The sequence below is a fragment of the Mustela putorius genome, unplaced genomic scaffold, assembly GCF_011764305.1.
Source record: "Mustela putorius furo isolate JIRA1106 unplaced genomic scaffold, ASM1176430v1.1 tig00003903_pilon_pilon_pilon, whole genome shotgun sequence".
Classification (NCBI taxonomy): Eukaryota; Metazoa; Chordata; class Mammalia; order Carnivora; family Mustelidae; genus Mustela; species Mustela putorius.
The window spans coordinates 1,720,374-1,738,007 of NW_025422051.1; the positions used below are offsets into that span (position 1 = coordinate 1,720,374).

The 17,634-nt window shown below is 40.4% G+C and overlaps 1 protein-coding gene and 1 pseudogene across 1 annotated transcript in view; both read right to left on the reverse strand.

Moving 5' to 3' along the window:
• Nucleotides 1-17,634, reverse strand: part of PAGE4 (PAGE family member 4) — a 155,274-nt gene that overhangs the window by 25,289 nt on the left and 112,351 nt on the right. The window lies entirely within an intron of this gene.
• On the reverse strand, nucleotides 5,574-7,137 carry LOC101693664 (annotated as a pseudogene).

The following is a 17,634-nucleotide window of genomic DNA, read 5'->3' on the forward strand; positions in this document are numbered from 1 at the left end:
AACCAGACAAGGATCCCATCAAAAAAGAGAGCTATAGACCAATATCCTTGATGAACACAGATGCGAATATTCTCACCAAAATACTAGCCAATAGGATTCAACAGTACATTAAAAGGATTATTCACCACGACCAAGTGGGATTTATTCCAGGGCTGCAAGGTTGGTTCAACATCCGCAAATCAGTCAACGTGATACAACACATCAATAAAAGAAAGAACAAAAACCATATGATACTCTCAACAGATGCTGAAAAAGCATTTGACAAAGTACAGCATCCCTTCCTCATCAAAACTCTTCAAAGTGTAGGGATAGAGGGCACATACCTCAATATCATCAAAGCCATCTATGAAAAACCCACTGTAAATATCATTCTCAATGGATAAAAACTGAAAGCTTTTCCGCTAAGGTCAGGAACACGGCAGGGATGTCCATTATCACCACTGCTATTCAACATAGTACTAGAGGTCCTAGCCTCAGCAATCAGACAATAAAAGGAAATTAAAGGCATCCAAATCGGCAAAGAGGAAGTCAAATTATCACTCTTCCCAGATGATATGATACTATATGTGGAAAACCCAAAAGACTCCACTCCAAAACTGCTAGAACTTGTACAGGAATTCAGTAAAGTGTCAGGATATAAAATCAATGCACAGAAATCAGTTGCATTTCTCTACACCAACAAGACAGAAGAAAGAGAAATTAAGGAGTCAGTCCCATTTACAATTGCACCCCAAACCATAAGATACCTAGGAATAAACCTAACCAAAGAGGCACAGAATCTATACTCAGAAAACTATAAAGTACTCATGAAAGAAATTGAGGAAGACACAAAGAAATGGAAAAATGTTCCATGCTCCTGGATTGCAAGAATAAATATTGTGAAAATGTCTATGCTACCTAAAGCAATCTACACATTTAATGCAATTCCTATCAAAGTACCATCCATCTTTTTCAAAGAAATGGAACAAATAATTCTAAAATTTATATGGAACCAGAAAAGACCTCGAATAGCCAAAGGAATATTGAAAAAGAAAGCCAACGTTGGTGGCATCACAATTCCGGACTTCAAGCTCTATTACAAAGCTGTCATCATCAAGACAGCATGTTACTGGCACAAAAACAGACACATAGATCAATGGAACAGAATAGAGTGCCCAGAAATAGACCCTCAACTCTACAGTCAACTAATCCTCGACAAGCAGGAAAGAATGTCCAATGGAAAAAAGACAGCCTCTTCAATAAATGGTGTTGGGAAAATTGGACAGCCACATGCAGAAAAATGAAATTGGACCATTTCCTTACACCACACACGAAAATAGACTCAAAATGGATGAAGGACCTCAATGTGCGAAAGGAATCCATCAAAATCCTTGAGGAGAACACAGGCAGCAACCTCTTCGACCTCAGCCGCAGCAACATCTTCCTAGGAACAATGCCAAAGGCAAGGGAAGCAAGGGCAAAAATGAACTATTGGGATTTCATCAAGATCAAAAGCTTTTGCACAGCAAAGGAAACAGTTAACAAAATCAAAAGACAACTGACAGAAAGGGAGAAGATATTTGCAAACGACATATCAGATAAAGGACTAGTGTCCAAAATCTATAAAGAACTTAGCAAACTCAACACCCAAAGAACAAATAATCCAATCAAGAAATGGGCAGAGGACATGAACAGACATTTCTGCAAAGAAGACATCCAGGTGGCCAACAGACACATGAAAAAGTGCTCCATATCACTCGGCATCAGGGAAATACAAATCAAAACCACAATGAGATATCACCTCACACCAGTCAGGATGGCTAAAATCAACAAGTCAGGAAATGACAGAGGCTGGCGAGGATGCGGAGAAAGGGGAACCCTCCTACACTGTTGGTGGGAATGCAAGCTGGTTCAACCACTCTGGAAAACAGCATGGAGGTTCCTCAAAATGTTGAAAATAGAACTGCCCTATGACCCAGCAATTGCACTATTGGGCATTTACCCTAAAGATACAAACGTAGTGATCCAAAGGGGCACGTGCACCCGAATGTTTATAGCAGCAATGTCCACAATAGCCAAACTATGGAAAGAACCTAGATGTCCATCAACAGATGAATGGATCAAGAAGATGTGGTATACATACACAATGGAATACTCTGGAGCCATCAAAAGAAATGAAATCTTGCCATTTGCGACAACATGGATGGGACTAGAGCGTATCATGCTTAGCGAAGTAAGTCAAGCAGAGAAAGACAACTATCATATGATCTCCCTGATATGAGGAAGTGGTGATGCAACATGGGGGCTTAAGTGGGTAGGAGAAGAATCAATGAAACAAGATGGGACTGGGAGGGAGACAAACCATAAGTGACTCTTAATCTCACAAAACAAACTGAGAGTTGCTGGGGGAAGGGGGGATGGGAGAAGGGGAGTGGGGTTATGGACATTGGGGAGGGTATGTGCTTTGGTGAGTGCTGTGAAGTGTGTAAACCTGGCGATTCACAGACCTGTACCCCTGGGGATAAAAATAAATGTTTATAAAAAATAAAAAATTTTAAAAAAAGATAAAGTACTGACAATACTAAGTACTGACAAGGATGTGGAACAACTGGATCTCTCATATGTTATTGGCACAAATACAAACTTGTATAGCCACTCTTAGAAAATGGTTTGGCAGGTTCCCATAAAGTTAAATATACACGTACCATATGACCTGGAAGTTCAGTTCAGAGATGGAGAGCTGGAACGATGTTGCCTATCCCATCAAAGGAAAAATTGGACGAATTACAAATTAATGAGTTTTCATGGACTCATTAAAGAACTGAGGTCATAGAGTAAATGTCTTCCCAAAATCTGGAGGGAGCCAGGTGCTTGCAGGAAGACACAGGACTGGAACTTTTGCTTACCATGGTCAGAAGCCATTATGAACATTAAACAAAAAATTGTGATGAATTCCTGGGTACCTAGCCTGGGAACTCGAAGCTCTCAAGGGACTCAGCCATGTCGGGTTCCCACTCTTGCAGGCTTTTCCTCCAGGAATACCACTACACTCAAACAGAGAATCCAGAAAGATTTCCTGTGGTGCTAGCAAGAAGAGAACAGCCATGACCCAAATCCTCCCAGACCCATTTCCCTGATCTCCCTTACAGAATGAAAACGCTTAATCTGTAGGCACTGGTAAAATTGCACTACAACTAGGGGAAGGCAATGGAGGTCATCAAGGAAACTTGGCCAGACCTACTTTCCTATCTTCCCTAAGTAACAAAAACTTTCATCTTCAGGAGCTGGGGCATCAAAGTGGGAGGTGGGTATACTCATGCTGCTGGGAGAAGTGAACAAGGGAAACAAACTCTACCCACAGAGGAAGGGACAGGAATATTGTGAAGGCACTCCCCCAAGACACATGCCCACAGTGCTTGCCTAAGAATAAGGCTTAATTGAGACACCAGAGAAGACTTTCTCTCTTATTCCCATTTCCATCAGAAGCTTTAACATATTAACCACAAGTACTTTAAATTCTCTGATACTTTCATCATCTGTGTCATATCCAAGTTTGGCTTTGCCTCCAGACTGTGTGTTTCCTACTTTTTGTATGCAAAAGAATTTTATGTTGAAAATCTGACATGTTGTATAGGACAGTTAGATACTAAAGTAAATATTGTGTATGTTAGGAGAAGAGCATACAGTTACTCCTCCTAGGATTTTAGTAGGGTTATTTCTGCTAGGATAGTATTAACTTAGTAAGGAGTTGTACTAAGTTTATTGTTACCCTCAGTGCACCAAGAGCCTTCAAGTCCTTCCACTCGTGCCTTGTTTTGATCTCCACACTTGGATTTGGGTCTTCCCATTGTGTTGTTCCCTAGAAAAGTTTGTCTGTTAGAGCTTTCTTAGCTGTATTTCATGCTTATTTTTTCTCTGAGGCTTGTTGATGGGTGGGAAGTGAGGGAGTAGGTTTCCTGATATTCTTACTAAGTCTCAGTATTGGACCGGCACTGTGGACTTGGGTCTCAGGGTTATGTGGCCTTCACAAGAGTTTCTGCCACTCTGGCAGATGGAGTGCAGAGCCTAGCACTTATTACTCCCGGGATAGAGATTACTCCTCACTCCCCACTCCCACTCCTAGCCTTCCCTTCTCCCAGATGCAGTAGGTTTCCACCTCTGCACTTAGGTTCCAGCTTTGATGTCCTTCTGCACACAGATGAAGGCTTTTGCTACCTAGGAAAGATAACGAGAATGGGTAGGCAAGAGTTTCAGTGGCCGTTTCCATATTTTTCTCCCAACTGAAGTGGGATTTTACCAGTGATCTTATGCAACATATTTTGATAGTTTTCTTTCAGCGTACAGATTAAAGTTTGTGTTTTGTGTGGGAGATTGACAGGATTGGTTTGTATACTTTCGGTAGTGCCTCCTGTCCCATTTCCTCAGTCTTTTCAGGATTCTCCTCAACATCCCTGCCAGCGCCTGGTGGTGTTCTAGAGGAAAAGGGTGCAAGTAGGTGTGAAACTTCCAGGTCTGAAACCCCTAGGACCCTTCACACTCTCACACCAGTATATACTCAGCCTTTAGCAATTTGATAAGAATTTTCTTACTGGTTTATATGACATTTGAAGGCATCTGTCCCAGATAATCAAATGTCTACGTGCTATATCTTCCTATAGGTGCCTGTCTTTTTAGATTTTAAGTTAGTTGTTTCCCCCAGAAAACTCATTTCTATGATGGTTTCAAGAAAAGTATTTAAGCTGCAGTTTGTACAGCTTTTTTCTTGTGAGGATGGAAGTGATGCTCTTTCCAACTCTTTATATCTCTACACAGAAACCAGCCATCCTTTTGTTTTCATACAACCTGTATCATTACATTTATAAATAGTTAGGTCACGGTTTTTCATTTTGATAGTCTTTGTCCTTTAATTGATGTAGTTAGGCCATTTAAATTTCATGGATTATTGATGTTTGGATTTAGAACTACCATGTTATTGTTTTCTGTTTTTCCCTTCTGTTTTTCCTTCCTGTTTTACCTTTACTGCCTTGTTTTGGGTTATTTAAAACTTTTCAGTATTCCATTTCAATATATCTGTTGTAAGTTTGACTATATCTTTGTATACAGTTTTATAGTAGGAATTACAAAGTACATATTTAACTGTTCATATTTCACTTAGAATCAATATTTTCTCATTTCAGTTCAAATGAAGAAACGTTGCCACCTTATAGGCCATTTTATCATTTCCTCCTTAGGCTATAGTTGTCTGATTGGTTACATTTATATATGTTGAAAACTACAGACAATGTTATAATTTTCTTCTCATTAAACTTTTGTTTTAATGGGTCTCAAAATTCTGTGACAGGTTTTTGGTCAAGCTGTCTCCATTAAAAAGTACTGAGTTTAAAAACTAATGACTTAAATGCCATACACACAGACACACACACAAAAAAACAAAAAACCCAGATGGTCTACAAAACATTCTCCTTTCATTCTGAATATTTCACAATGCATTGTTATCATTAACCAGTCTTACTATTAAACTTAAGTGGCCAATTAACACAAAAAGTTCTTCCACCACTGATGAAGACTGGGGTGGCAAGTATTGGGGATAATATTCATTTAGGCTTTTGAGCTTTCTGGGCAGAGTTGGTGACCTTGCCATCTCCAACTGCCTTCTTGTCCACTGCTTTTTTTTTTTTTAAAGGTTTTATTTATTTATTTATTCGATGGACAGAGATCACAAGTAGGCAGAGAAGCAGGCAGAGAGAGAGGAAGGGAAGCAGGCTCCCTGCTGAGCAGAGAGCCCGATGCGGGGCTCGATCCCAGGACCCTGGGATCATGACCTGAGCTGAAGGCAGAGGCTTTAACCCACTGAGCCACCCAGGCGCCCCTTGTCCACTGCTTTGATGACACCTATGGCAACCATCAGTCTCATGTCATGAACAGCAAAATGATCCAGAGGAGGATAGTCAGAGAAGCTCTCAACACACATAGGCTTGCCAAGAACATATCAATGATGACGAGATCACTAGATTTGAAGAACTTGGGACCATCTTCCAGCTTTTTTCCAGAATGATGATCTACCCTCTCCTTCAGCTCAGCAAACTTGCAAGCAATGTGAGTTGTGTGACAGTCCAGCACAGGTGCATATCCAGCAATGATTCAGCCAGGATGATTCAGGATAATCACCCGAGCCATAAAGCCAGCTGCTTCCATTGGTGGGTCATTTTTGCTGTCACCAACCACATTGCCACAATAAACATTGTTGACAGATACATTCATGACATTGATGTCCACATTGTCCCACTCAAAGCTTCGTGGTGCATCTCAACAAACTTTAATTTAGTTGTAACATTGACTGGAGCAAAGGTGACCATCATGCCAGGTTTAAGAACACCAGTCTCCACTCCACCCACAGGGACAGCACCAATACCACTAATTTTGTAGACATCCTCAAGAAACAGACACAAAGGGCTTGTCAGTTGGACAAGTTGGTGGTAGAATATAATCCAGAGCCTCAAGCAATGTGGTTCTACTTGCATTCCCATCTTTACAGGTGACTTTCAATCCCTTAAACCAAGGCATGTTAGCACTGGGCTTCAGCATGTTGTCACAATTCCAACCAGAAATTGGCACAAACGCTACTGTGTAGGTGGTGACTTGCTTAATGATTTCCTCATATCTCTTCTAGCTCTAAGGTGGCTCAGTGGAATACCTTTTGTTAATACCAATAATGAGTTGTTTCACACCCAGTGTGTAAGCCAGAAGGGCATGCTCACGACTCTGCTCACTCTTGGAGATGCCTGCTTCAAATTCACCAACACCAGCAGCAACTATCAGGACAGCACAGTCATCCTGAGATATGCCTGTGATCTTGTTTTTTATAAAGTCTCTGTGTCCTGAGGCATCAATGATAGTCACATAATACTTGCTGGTTTCGAATTTCCACCAGTAGATCTCAACGGTGATATCATGTTCATGTTCAACTCTCAGTTTATCGAAGACCCAGGCTGACTTGAAGGAGCCCTTTCCCATCTCAGCAGCCTCCTTCTCCAATTTTTTGATAGTTCTTTTGTTGATCCCACCACATCTGTAGATCAGATGGCCATTTGTGGTCGACTTGCCCGAATCTATGTGTCCAATAACAATGAAGCTGATACAAGTCTTTTCCTTTCCCATTTTGGTTTAGATTTAGTAAGGGTTTTCATGACAACTATGTTTTGGTGGCAAACCCATTGTGAAAAAAAAAGCCAAACAAGGTTATAAATTTTACTTTTAAGTCTCAAACATACTTTAAAGAACCGAGGAGAGGGCACTTGGAAGGCTCAGTTGGTTAAGCCTCCACTTTCGACTCCGGTGATGATCTCAGCGTCTTAGGATCGAGTCCTGCATTGGGTTCCCTGCTCAGCCAGGAGTCTGCTTCTCCCTCTGCTCCTCCCTCCACTTGTGCTCTCGCTCTCTCTCTCAAAAATAAATACTTTATTTTTTAAAAGAACCAAGGAGGAAAAGAAACATCTATTATATTCACCCATTTCTGGGTCCCTAGGTTTGAATCTGAGTTATGTGGTATTGGTGTGGAGAGTGGGAGCCTTCTGAATACTTTATCTGTGTGGGGTATGAGGTCTCTCAAATCTTTGAGTATGGTCCTTGAACACTTTGAGTGGCTATGCTCCAAGATTTTTGTGTAAGGTGTTTGGAGTTCATGTTCAGGATATAAGATCTCTGAACTCTTTGAAGTCTGTATCCCACTGTATCCCAAGGTTTGATCTGAATTATGTGGGTCAGAGTTCAATGTATGACATCTCTAAAATTCTGAAGATTTGTGTTGTAAGTTAAATCTGAGGTACTTGGGCTTTTTGATCAAGGTGTGAGTTCTCTAAAATTTTAGAGGATCTCTGTTCCAAATTTGCATCTGAGTCTGTAAGCAAGAAGTGGGGCCTTGGAATTTTTGAGAGTTTGTTTCCCAGTTTTTTATCTGAAGTATTTGGAAGTCTTTTTTCAAGAGTAATGTCTCTGAAATCTTTGAGGGGCCAGGCTCCACAATTTAAATCTGTGATATTTAGGGGGTCTGTGCTCAAGGCTGAATTCTCTGAAGTCTTTAAAGGTCTGCCCCAAGGTTTGAGTCTGACGTAATTGTGGGACTACAGTCAGAGTCTAGGATTTTTTTTTTAAGATTTTGTTTATTCAACAGAGAGAGAGAGAAAAAAACCCCACAAGCAGGGGGAGTGGCAGGCAAAGGGAAAGGGAGAAGCAGGCTCTTCACAGAGCAGGGAGCCCAGCACTGGGCTGGATCCCAAGACCCTGGGATCATGACCTGAGCTGAAAGTAGACACTTAGCCAACTGAGACACTCAGGTGCCCCCAGAGTTTCAGGTTTCTGAACTCTTTGAGAGTCTGTGGCTCAAAGTCTGAGTCAGAGAGATTTGTGTGTCTGTGTTTGCAGTGCAAGATCTCTGAAGTCTTTGAGGTGTGTCCCAAGGTTCAATCTGATTAATACAGAGTGAGTGTTCAGGGTGTAAGTTCTGTGAGTACCTTGAGGGTCTGTATTCAAGGCATGAAGTCTGAAATTTTAAAGAGCTTGTGTCCCAAGTTTGGGTCTAAGGTATTTGAAGTCTTTTTTTTTTTTCTTAAAGATTTTATTTATTTATTTGACAGAGATCACAAGTAGGCAGAGAGGCAGGCAGAGGGAAAGAAGGAAGCAGGCTCCCTGCTGAGCAGAGAGCCTGATGCAGGGCTGGATCCCAGGACCCTGTGATCATGACCTGAGCCGAAGGCAAAGGCTTTAACCCACTGAGCCACCCAGGCGCCCCGGTATTTGAAGTCTTAGTTCAAGGAGTGAAATCCTTAAATTCTCTGAGGGTATGCTTTCAAAAATTTTGTCTGAGTTATTTAAATGCCTGAATTTAAGTTGTAAGTTATGTGTTTGAAAGTTCTTACCTCTTGAGGGTATATGTTTGAAAGTTTGAGCCTGACATAGGATTCTGCTCTCATTTACTGAATTCCTTCAGGGTCTGTTTCAACATTTAAATGTGAAGTAACTAGAAGTCTGTGTACTAGGAGCGAGGTCCTTTAACTGTTTTTCGGACTGTGCCTCAAAGTTAGCTGGAGGTGGGAGGTATGTGTGTATTCAGAGGTCTGTGTTCAGCATGTGTTGAACTTTTAGAGGATCTCTTTCTCAAGTTTTGAATATGAGGTATTTGGGGTCTGTTTTCAGAGTGTGAAGTCTGAAATTTTAGAGGCGCTGTGTCCCAAGGATTTGGCTGGAGTTGTTTGGAGGGGGGCACGTAGTCAGGGTATGAAGTCTCTGAAATTTTAAGAGTCTCTGTGGTAAAGTTTGATTCTGAGGGGTTTGGAAGTCTGTATTCAGAATACGACTTCTCTAAATTCTTTAAGGTCTATAGCTCAAGGTTTTGACTGTAAAGTATTTGATGGTCTGTGGTCATAGTGTGAGGTCTCTGAAGTCTTTGAAAATTTGTGTTGTAAGGTTTGAGCCTAAGGTCATTGTGGGTCTGTGATCAGAGTGTGAGGCCTCTCATTCCTTTTGTTATCTTTTAATGTTTGAGTCTGAGGTGTTTGGGAAGTCTCTGGTCAGGGTGAGAGGTCTCTAAAACCAATGGGGGTCCGTTTCCAAAAGCTTAAGTTTCATGTGTCTGGAGATTTGCATTCATAGCATGAGGTCTCTCTACTTTCCAAGGATCTGTGTCCCAAAGATTCAGCCTGAGTTATTTATAGGTCTGTATTCAGAGTTTGAAGCCTCTGAGATTTCCAGCTTCTGTTCTGAGGGTTTAGTCTTAGGAATTAAGAGACTTGTTTTCCTTCAGGTTGTATGGTCTTTAAACTTTTAGAATGTCTAAGTCCAACATTTCTGTCTGAGGTATTTGGGGGTCTGTGTTCAGGAAGTGAGGTCCATGAGTTCTTTGAAGGTTTTTGTTCAAAGTTTTTTGCCTCAGGTGTTTAGAAGTCTGCATTTAGGGTATGAAGTTTCTAATATCTCTAAGGGCATATATTGCATGATTTGAGTCAGATATTTAGAGGTGTGTCCTCATGTTCTCTGAAAATTTTCAGGGTCAGTCCAAAGGTTTGCATCTGAAGTAACTGCTGGTTTGTGTTCAGGGTATGAGGCCTTCTGAAATTGTCCAGGGTCTGCAGTATAAGGTTTAAACCTGAGGTAATTGGGGGTTTGTGATCAAGCTGTAAAGTCTTTGAAACCTCGGGGCACCTGGGTGGCTCAGTGGGTTAAGCCACTGCCTTCAGCTCAGGTCATGATCTCAGGGTCCTGGGATCGAGCCCCATCGGGCTCCTTGCTCAGTGGGAAGCCTGCTTCTTTCTCTACCTCTGCCTGCCTCTCTGCCTGCTTGTACTCTCTCTCTCTCTCTCTGTCAAATAAATAAATAAATAAAATCTTTTAAAAAAAAAGTATTTGAAACCTTAAGCTTGGATCCCAAGTTTCAGAGGTAATTTGCCCGGTGTTCAAAGAATAAGGTTCTTGAAATGTTTCAAGTTCTAGGTTCCAAGTTTTTTGTCTGAGTTGTTTAGAATCCCTGTTCAGGAAGTGAAGTCTCTGAACTCTTTAAGAATCTATGTTCAGGGGCGTCTGGGTGGCTCAGTTGTTAAGCATCTGCCTTCAGCTTGGGTCATGATCCCAGGGTCCTGGGATCAAACCCTGCATTGTGCTACCTGCTCGGGAAGCCTTCTTCTCCCTCTCTCTCTGCAGCTCCCCCTGCTTGTGTTCCCTCTCCTGCTGTGTCTCTCTCTGTCAAATAAATAAATAAAAATCTAAAGAAAAAAAGAACCTATGTTCAGAGGTTTAAATCTGAGGTATTTGAAGGTCTATGTTCATGGAATAAGGACTCTGAAGTTTTTGAGCGTCTGTGCCAAGGTTTGAATCAGGGTCTCTGGGAGTCTGTGATCAAGGCATAAGAAGTATCCAAACTTATTGTCTGTGCTCCAGAGTTTGATCTGAAGTATTTTGGGTCTGTGATCTGAGAGTGAGGTCGCTCCACGCTGTAAGGATGTTGGTGCAAAAGTTTTGATTGTGTTCTACAGGGCTGTGAGGTCTGGGTTCTGAAACATTTTGATGAACTGAGTTCCCAGGTTTCCATCTGATGTTGCAGGGTATCTGCGTTTGTGAGTTCAGGGATTTGTGGTTGGAGTATGAGGACTCTGAAATTGCTGAGTCTTCTATATGAATTTTGAATCTGAGCTTTTGGAGTCTATATTCAGCATGTGAGGGTTCTGACCTTTGAAGGTCTGTGTTGGCAGGTCAAGGTCTTAAGTGTTTGGTGGTGCATGTCCAGGTGGGGCCTGAAGCATCTGACTCTTTGAAGATTTTTTTTTTTAGGATTGATTTTGAGGTATTTGTGCATCTATATTTTGAGAGTAAGGGTTTGAAGTCTTTGAGGGTCTATGATAATGAATTTGATGTATTTGCACATCGGTGTTTAGAGTTTTAGTTCTGTGAAATCTTTAAGGCCTCTGTTCCAAGACGTGAGGACTTTTATGTCTGTTTTCTGGGCCTAATATTCACAAATCTTATAGGGCCTTATTCTTTTTTTTTTTAAAGATTTTATTTATTTATTTGACAGACAGAGATTACAAGTAGGCAAGAGAGGCAGGCAGGGAGAGAGAGAAGGAAGCAGGCTCTCTGCGGAGCCGAGAACCCGATGTGGGGCTCGATCCCGGGACCCTGGGATCATGACCTGAGCCGAAGGCAGAGGCCTTAACCCATTGAGCCACCCAGGTGCCCCATAGGGCCTTATTCTAATGCTTCTATAACTTATATGGATTTTTTTTAAAAAAAGGAGTAAGTTTATTGAGCTTGTTGAAGGTTTCTGTCAAGGTTGAAGTATCAGGTATTTTTAAGATTTGTACTGGGTATGAGGTCTATGCCTTCATTGAAGGTCTGAGTACCAGATATTGAATCACCAATATTCAGAGGTGTGTCTGGATTGTTATGACATAGCATATTCTCATGGCATGTATTCCAAAGCTGGAGTCTGAAGTGTTTGGGGTCTCTTTTCAAGGATGGAGGAGTTTGACCTTTCTGAGGGCTTGTTTCCCAAGTTTGCTTCCACGTTTTTTGGTTTGGTTCTGTTTTTTGGCATCTAAGCGCAGGGTGTGAGGTCTCTGAACTTGAGAGGGTCAGTGCTCCAAGAGTTGTATGTTGTATTTGGTTATTGATCTTCGGGGTGTGAAGTCTCTGAAATCTTTATGGTCCTATGAGTGTGAGGTTGGGGGGGGTCTATGTTCAGGGTGTGAGGTCTTGAATTCTTTGGGACCTGTGTTCCAAAATTGGAATCTGAGGTAACTGAACAAAGTACCATTTCCTATTGAGAGCTCCTATATATACATAGCCAAAGGGTGGTAGGAAATTATTTTTTAACATCATAAGCACATTTCCAAAATAGTGTCTGTAAATTCAAATGTCCTAAATAAATCTTGCTTGTTATAGATTTCCATTATATTTTCCGAGGGGAAAAATGTCCTGAAGATATAATGGTTGTTTTTAAAATGCAGCACATCATTGGCAGGAAAAACATTTCCAGGAAAAATATATTGTTTATAGTAACACAATCTTCCATTAGCTGTTGTTTTAGAAGAAGAACTCTTTGTGTATATTATATTTTTCTAAACCAAATTGTACTCTAAGTCCACATTAAAATATCAGGACTATGTTTAAAGTACACCTCAAATACCACATCCTGTGCAAAACTTTCTTGGTCTTATAGAAGCTAAAATGTTACCTAAAACCTTTCTGGAAATCCAGCCCATTCACACACATACCTCCCACCCCTGCCAAAGGCACAGTAGATGGTTCACCCTTCTTCACTCCTGTGGCATTATAATAACACATATTTTATGTGAGATTTCATTTCACGCTGTCTGCTGTGCCTCCTTCCACTGAGAGCAGGGACGGAGACTATATCTTCTTTCAGTATTTTTTGGTTCTTTCCACAGTGCCTGACCCACAGTGGGTGGTAGATATTAATGCTGTTATTTATTCATCCATTATTCTAATAAATCTTTATGCCTTTAATTCTCTTCACCTGAATCCATTCTGTCATGTTATGTACAGTGTTGATCTGGTTTTGAAAAGAAGCTTTCATAAAGGGACATGTGATGCACCACCCAGATCCCCCTTCAAGAAGCACCTAGTCCTTCATGTGCTAGGGCTGCTATCATCAGACAGCTGTCAGCCCCTTCAGGGATTGTCTCAGGTGCAAAGAGCTGCCTCCATAAAGGTCACACTCCTTCCTTGGTGGCCTATATTTAATGACTGGTCAATAGGGGAATATAAAGGCATGACCATCTAGCCCTAACCTGGTATAATTCTGATAGGACATTCAAGAGTTTCCCAAGGCGGGAGGTGGGGGGGATCTGGGTGGCTTAGTCATTAAGTGTCTGCCTTAGGCTCAGGTCATGATCCCAGGGTCTTGCGATCCAGCCCTGCATCGGACTCCTTGTTGCTCCCTCTCCCACTCCCCCTGCTTGTGTTCCCTCTCTCACTATGTCTCTCTGTGTCAAACAAATAAATTTAAAAAAGAAATAAAGAGTTTCCCAAGGGGTCAGCCATGGCTTGTATTTAGGCCTGCATCACAGGCTTCTCCCTCCACCCACCCTGGCTTCACTGTCAAATTTGTTGGCAGGAAGTTATTCATTTTGTTTTCTTATTGCCATTTTAATGTCTATAGGGTCTCTGTTGATATCCCCACGTAAGAGGGTGTTCAAATTTCCTGCTATGATTCTGTCAACTTCTGCTTCATATATTGAGGTTCTATTATTAGGTTATGTACGTATTTATAGTTGTTATATCTTTCTAAGGAACTGACCCTTCATCAGTGTGACATTTTCCTTTTACTGGCTTAAAGAATGCTTTATCTGGTTTATAATATCCACTCCATCCTTATTATGTTTTTTGGTGTGTATAATATAACTTTATCCATTCATTTACTTCAAACTCTTCATATCTTTATATTTAAAGTATATGTTTCTTGTGTGTAGCATTTAGTAGGGCCTTGCTTTTTATCTACTCTGTGCATCTCTATTTTTCATTGTTTATATCATTAACATTTAGTGTAATAAGTGTGACAGGATTGTGTTCAGGGATATCAGCTTATTGGGAAGAGAGGTTGTTCTGTTTGTCCCCTCTGGTTTTTGTTTTATTTGGGTTTTTTCCCCTTGTTTATCTTTTCTCTTCCCTCTTTCCTGCCTTCTCTTAGATTATTTGAGTATTTTTCGTCAGCTGTGAAACCCCAAACCAGGAATAGTATTTAGGATAGCAGTAAACGGGGTATTAACTTCCCCGTGAGAGACAACAGTGTTAGAGGATTCATCAAAATGTTTAAAAATGGTCACTCCACCCTTAGAGGTATTTGTCTGTGTTGTTCACTAAAGTTTCCCTAACTCCTAGAATAATTCCTAGCCACATAGTGGGTGCTTAATAAGGATTTGCTGAATGACCAAACTCTTTGACCAAGCAATCCTTCTTGTAAGAATATGTAATCAGACAGACAGACACACACACACACACACACACACACACACACACAGCTATGTGCACAAGACAGAAGGAGAAAACAACTGGTAAAAACATTAAATGTCTATTAATAGTCAGCAGCATACATAGGAAGATAAATGAGTGATGAGTGTTCATGTTATACCATGGAGCACAGGTGAGCTGCAGAACAGAATGAGGGGGATTGATCTGTACTGGCCAGGATTTCTCCATGACATATTATTAATGCAGTGTAAGTGGGTAATGCTCATAGTGGGACCTTATATGTGTGTGTGTGTGTGTGTGTGTGTGTGTGATGTGTGAGTGCAGAGAAAAATGTCTGGAATAAAACACCTTTAACTGATCCCACTTGTCACCTGTGAGGTGGGGAAGAATAGGGTAGATGATTATAGCCTAATGTAGTCCATATATTTAGATATCATTTGAAGCTTCTTCACTAGACTATATTCATGTATTTTCTGTGTACATATTTCTAAAGGAAACACATATACTGAAAACAATACTGGCACTACAGAGGTGTATGAGATTAGGGATACAAGAAGCTTAGAGGAATAGGGTCTCAAACTCATACGGACATGTAACTATAGATCATGAGAAAAATCCCTTATCTTAACTTCTATTTAGACCATGAGCCTTTTGAGAAAAATTTCTATTTTGTAATTCCTTACAAAATAGTCCTCTTCTCATATTATCCCTATCAGTCAATAGCACAATCCCCCATTTTATTTCCCAACACAGAAACCTGCTTTCAACATTTTACACTTTCCTCATCTTCACCCCAAGTCCAAATTCTTGCTGAGTGCAGTCCATTTTACTTCCCAAATACCTGCCTAATGTGCCCAATTCCTTCCATGTTTATTATATCCAATTAGTCCAAACCATGTCTCCTGTTGGCAAATTAGTCTAGTAACTCTAGTAACTAACAAAAATAGTTCAGTGACTCTAGTAACAGAATAGTAACTCTAGTCTTCTAACTCTCTTCTAGTATATTTTCCCCTTAATAATTTGCTTTCACTTCCATGTTTCTTTTTAGAGTGACAAACTGAAACCTGTAATTCAGAACTCACTGCAACAACAAATGGTATATTCTTCACTTTCTACTTATGGCTTTATAGATATTGTTGGGGGAGAAGTTGCATCTAATTATTTCACTATGTATTGATTTCCAATTTTTTTCCTTTGTCTATCTACAACCTTCCAGAAAGCAAGAAAAGTGATCCAAGTGATCCCATCCTCAGAATTGCTCAGAAAGTAAAAAGTGCTGTAGATGAAACTTACACCCATGATCTTGGCGTTGCTCACAAATAGTACTCTCTGTGCATACTGTGACCTAATCAAACAAGCCACCGGAACCAAAACTGGGTGACTGTTTAGGAAGCCTTAATAAAGAAACTTATCTTGACAATGCACGGTCTCTTCTTAGGGACCTGTGTTTTGCCTGTATTGCCTTGGCATTTTCCAGAACACTTAAAGACTCTTGCTGACCTTCTATCCCCTCTGCAGTCCTTCCCCATACCAGCAATTGTACTGCAGCTCAGATCTTCCTTTTGCTATAAATACTACTCCTGCTTACTGACTGATCTCTAACCTGGCAAAGATATCAAAACATTTACTACCCTGGAATAGTTAGAGAGCTAGGAAAAGGATCATTTAGAAAAATCATTTTTAATTGTAAACAAAATGGTAGAAGCATATGGGATTAGCCATATGCTTAATTCATTGAAATTACACTATGTCTAAAAAGTCAAGAAGCATCTTCCTTCTTTTAGATAAGTGTTTGTAAAGGGTAGTGTGGAAGCATATGTGGATAGCCCTGTGTTGAAGCCTTGAAATTACCCTGTGTATAATGCATATTTCAAGTTACATCTTCATTCATTAAGATATAAGTGTTTGTAAACTTATGTGTGGAAGCCTGTGGGAATAGACTTACACTAAACTCAGTATAACTATGCTATGTACAAAAATTAAAAATAAATAAAATTATAATCAAAACAAAAAATGAGGGCCACCTGGGTGGCTCAGTGGGTTAAGCCTCTGTCTTCGGCTCAGGTCATTATCTCACGGTCCTGGGATCGAGCTCCGCATTGGGCTCTCTGCTCAGTAGAGAGCCTGCTTCCCCCTCTCTCTCTGCCTACCTCTCTGCCTACTTGTGATCTTTCTCTGTCAAATAAATAAATAAAAATCTTTTAAAAAATGATTAATGTAAACTAGGAAAATGCAAGTAAATAATAAAGCAAGGAAAAATTACTTAGTGGAAAATTACCCAGAACGTCACACTCAAGAATACCACCTAATGTATCATACAGTTTCTGTAAGAGGAAGAAAAATTTTCTCTCTCTACCCTTTTAGATTCTTTGCCATGATTCCTGCAAATCAGACTGATAAAAGGCAGAATAACAAGAGAAAAACAAACAGAAGTTATTAACACATGCATCCTATATACTTGGGAGCTTTCAGTGATGAGTAACTCAAAGAGATGGCTAGAATTTGGAGTCTATATACTTAATCTAGTAAGGGAAAAGGAATTGGAGAAAGGGTACTTAGGGAAAAGCAAATGCCTTTTTGGAAAGTTAAATGGGCCCTTGGTTGAATATATGGGAGATTTAGTTGTAAGCCTTAAAAATAAAACAGCCAGTGATTTAACTAGCAAAAATGACTTTTTTTCAGGAATAGCAGGGAAATTGCAATTCAGGGCATGCAAAGCATGATGAACCATAGGCAGGTCCAAGAATGAAGGAAAGGAGCTTGCTTTTTATGGAAGAAAGGAGGGAGTTGGGAAAGGTTGTTTTGAATGCAAGTTCATTGGAGGAAAGTGAGAGTTTGAGGTAGTGGCAGCTTCTCACTGGCTGAGTTGTGGTATTTTCTCATTGGCTGGGTTGTTGCTGGGCAAGGAAAAAATCTTCCTTTTTCCTGCTGGGATACATAAAATAAGCTACAACAAGTCATACTTGAGTGGGACCTTCCCTTAATTGCTTCCCAACTCCATTTTGAATTAAGATTCCTTTATTCATTTTCACATAAGAGTCTTTAGGACAATGTCTGTTTGGATGTAGTACCTACTTATCTTCAGAAGTGAAGATAAAAGTTTCTCCCAGGGAGAATATTTATAATAATTTAGTTCTTTTGAGTCTTTTAGAAAGGCTCTGCTTTTAAGCAGATAAA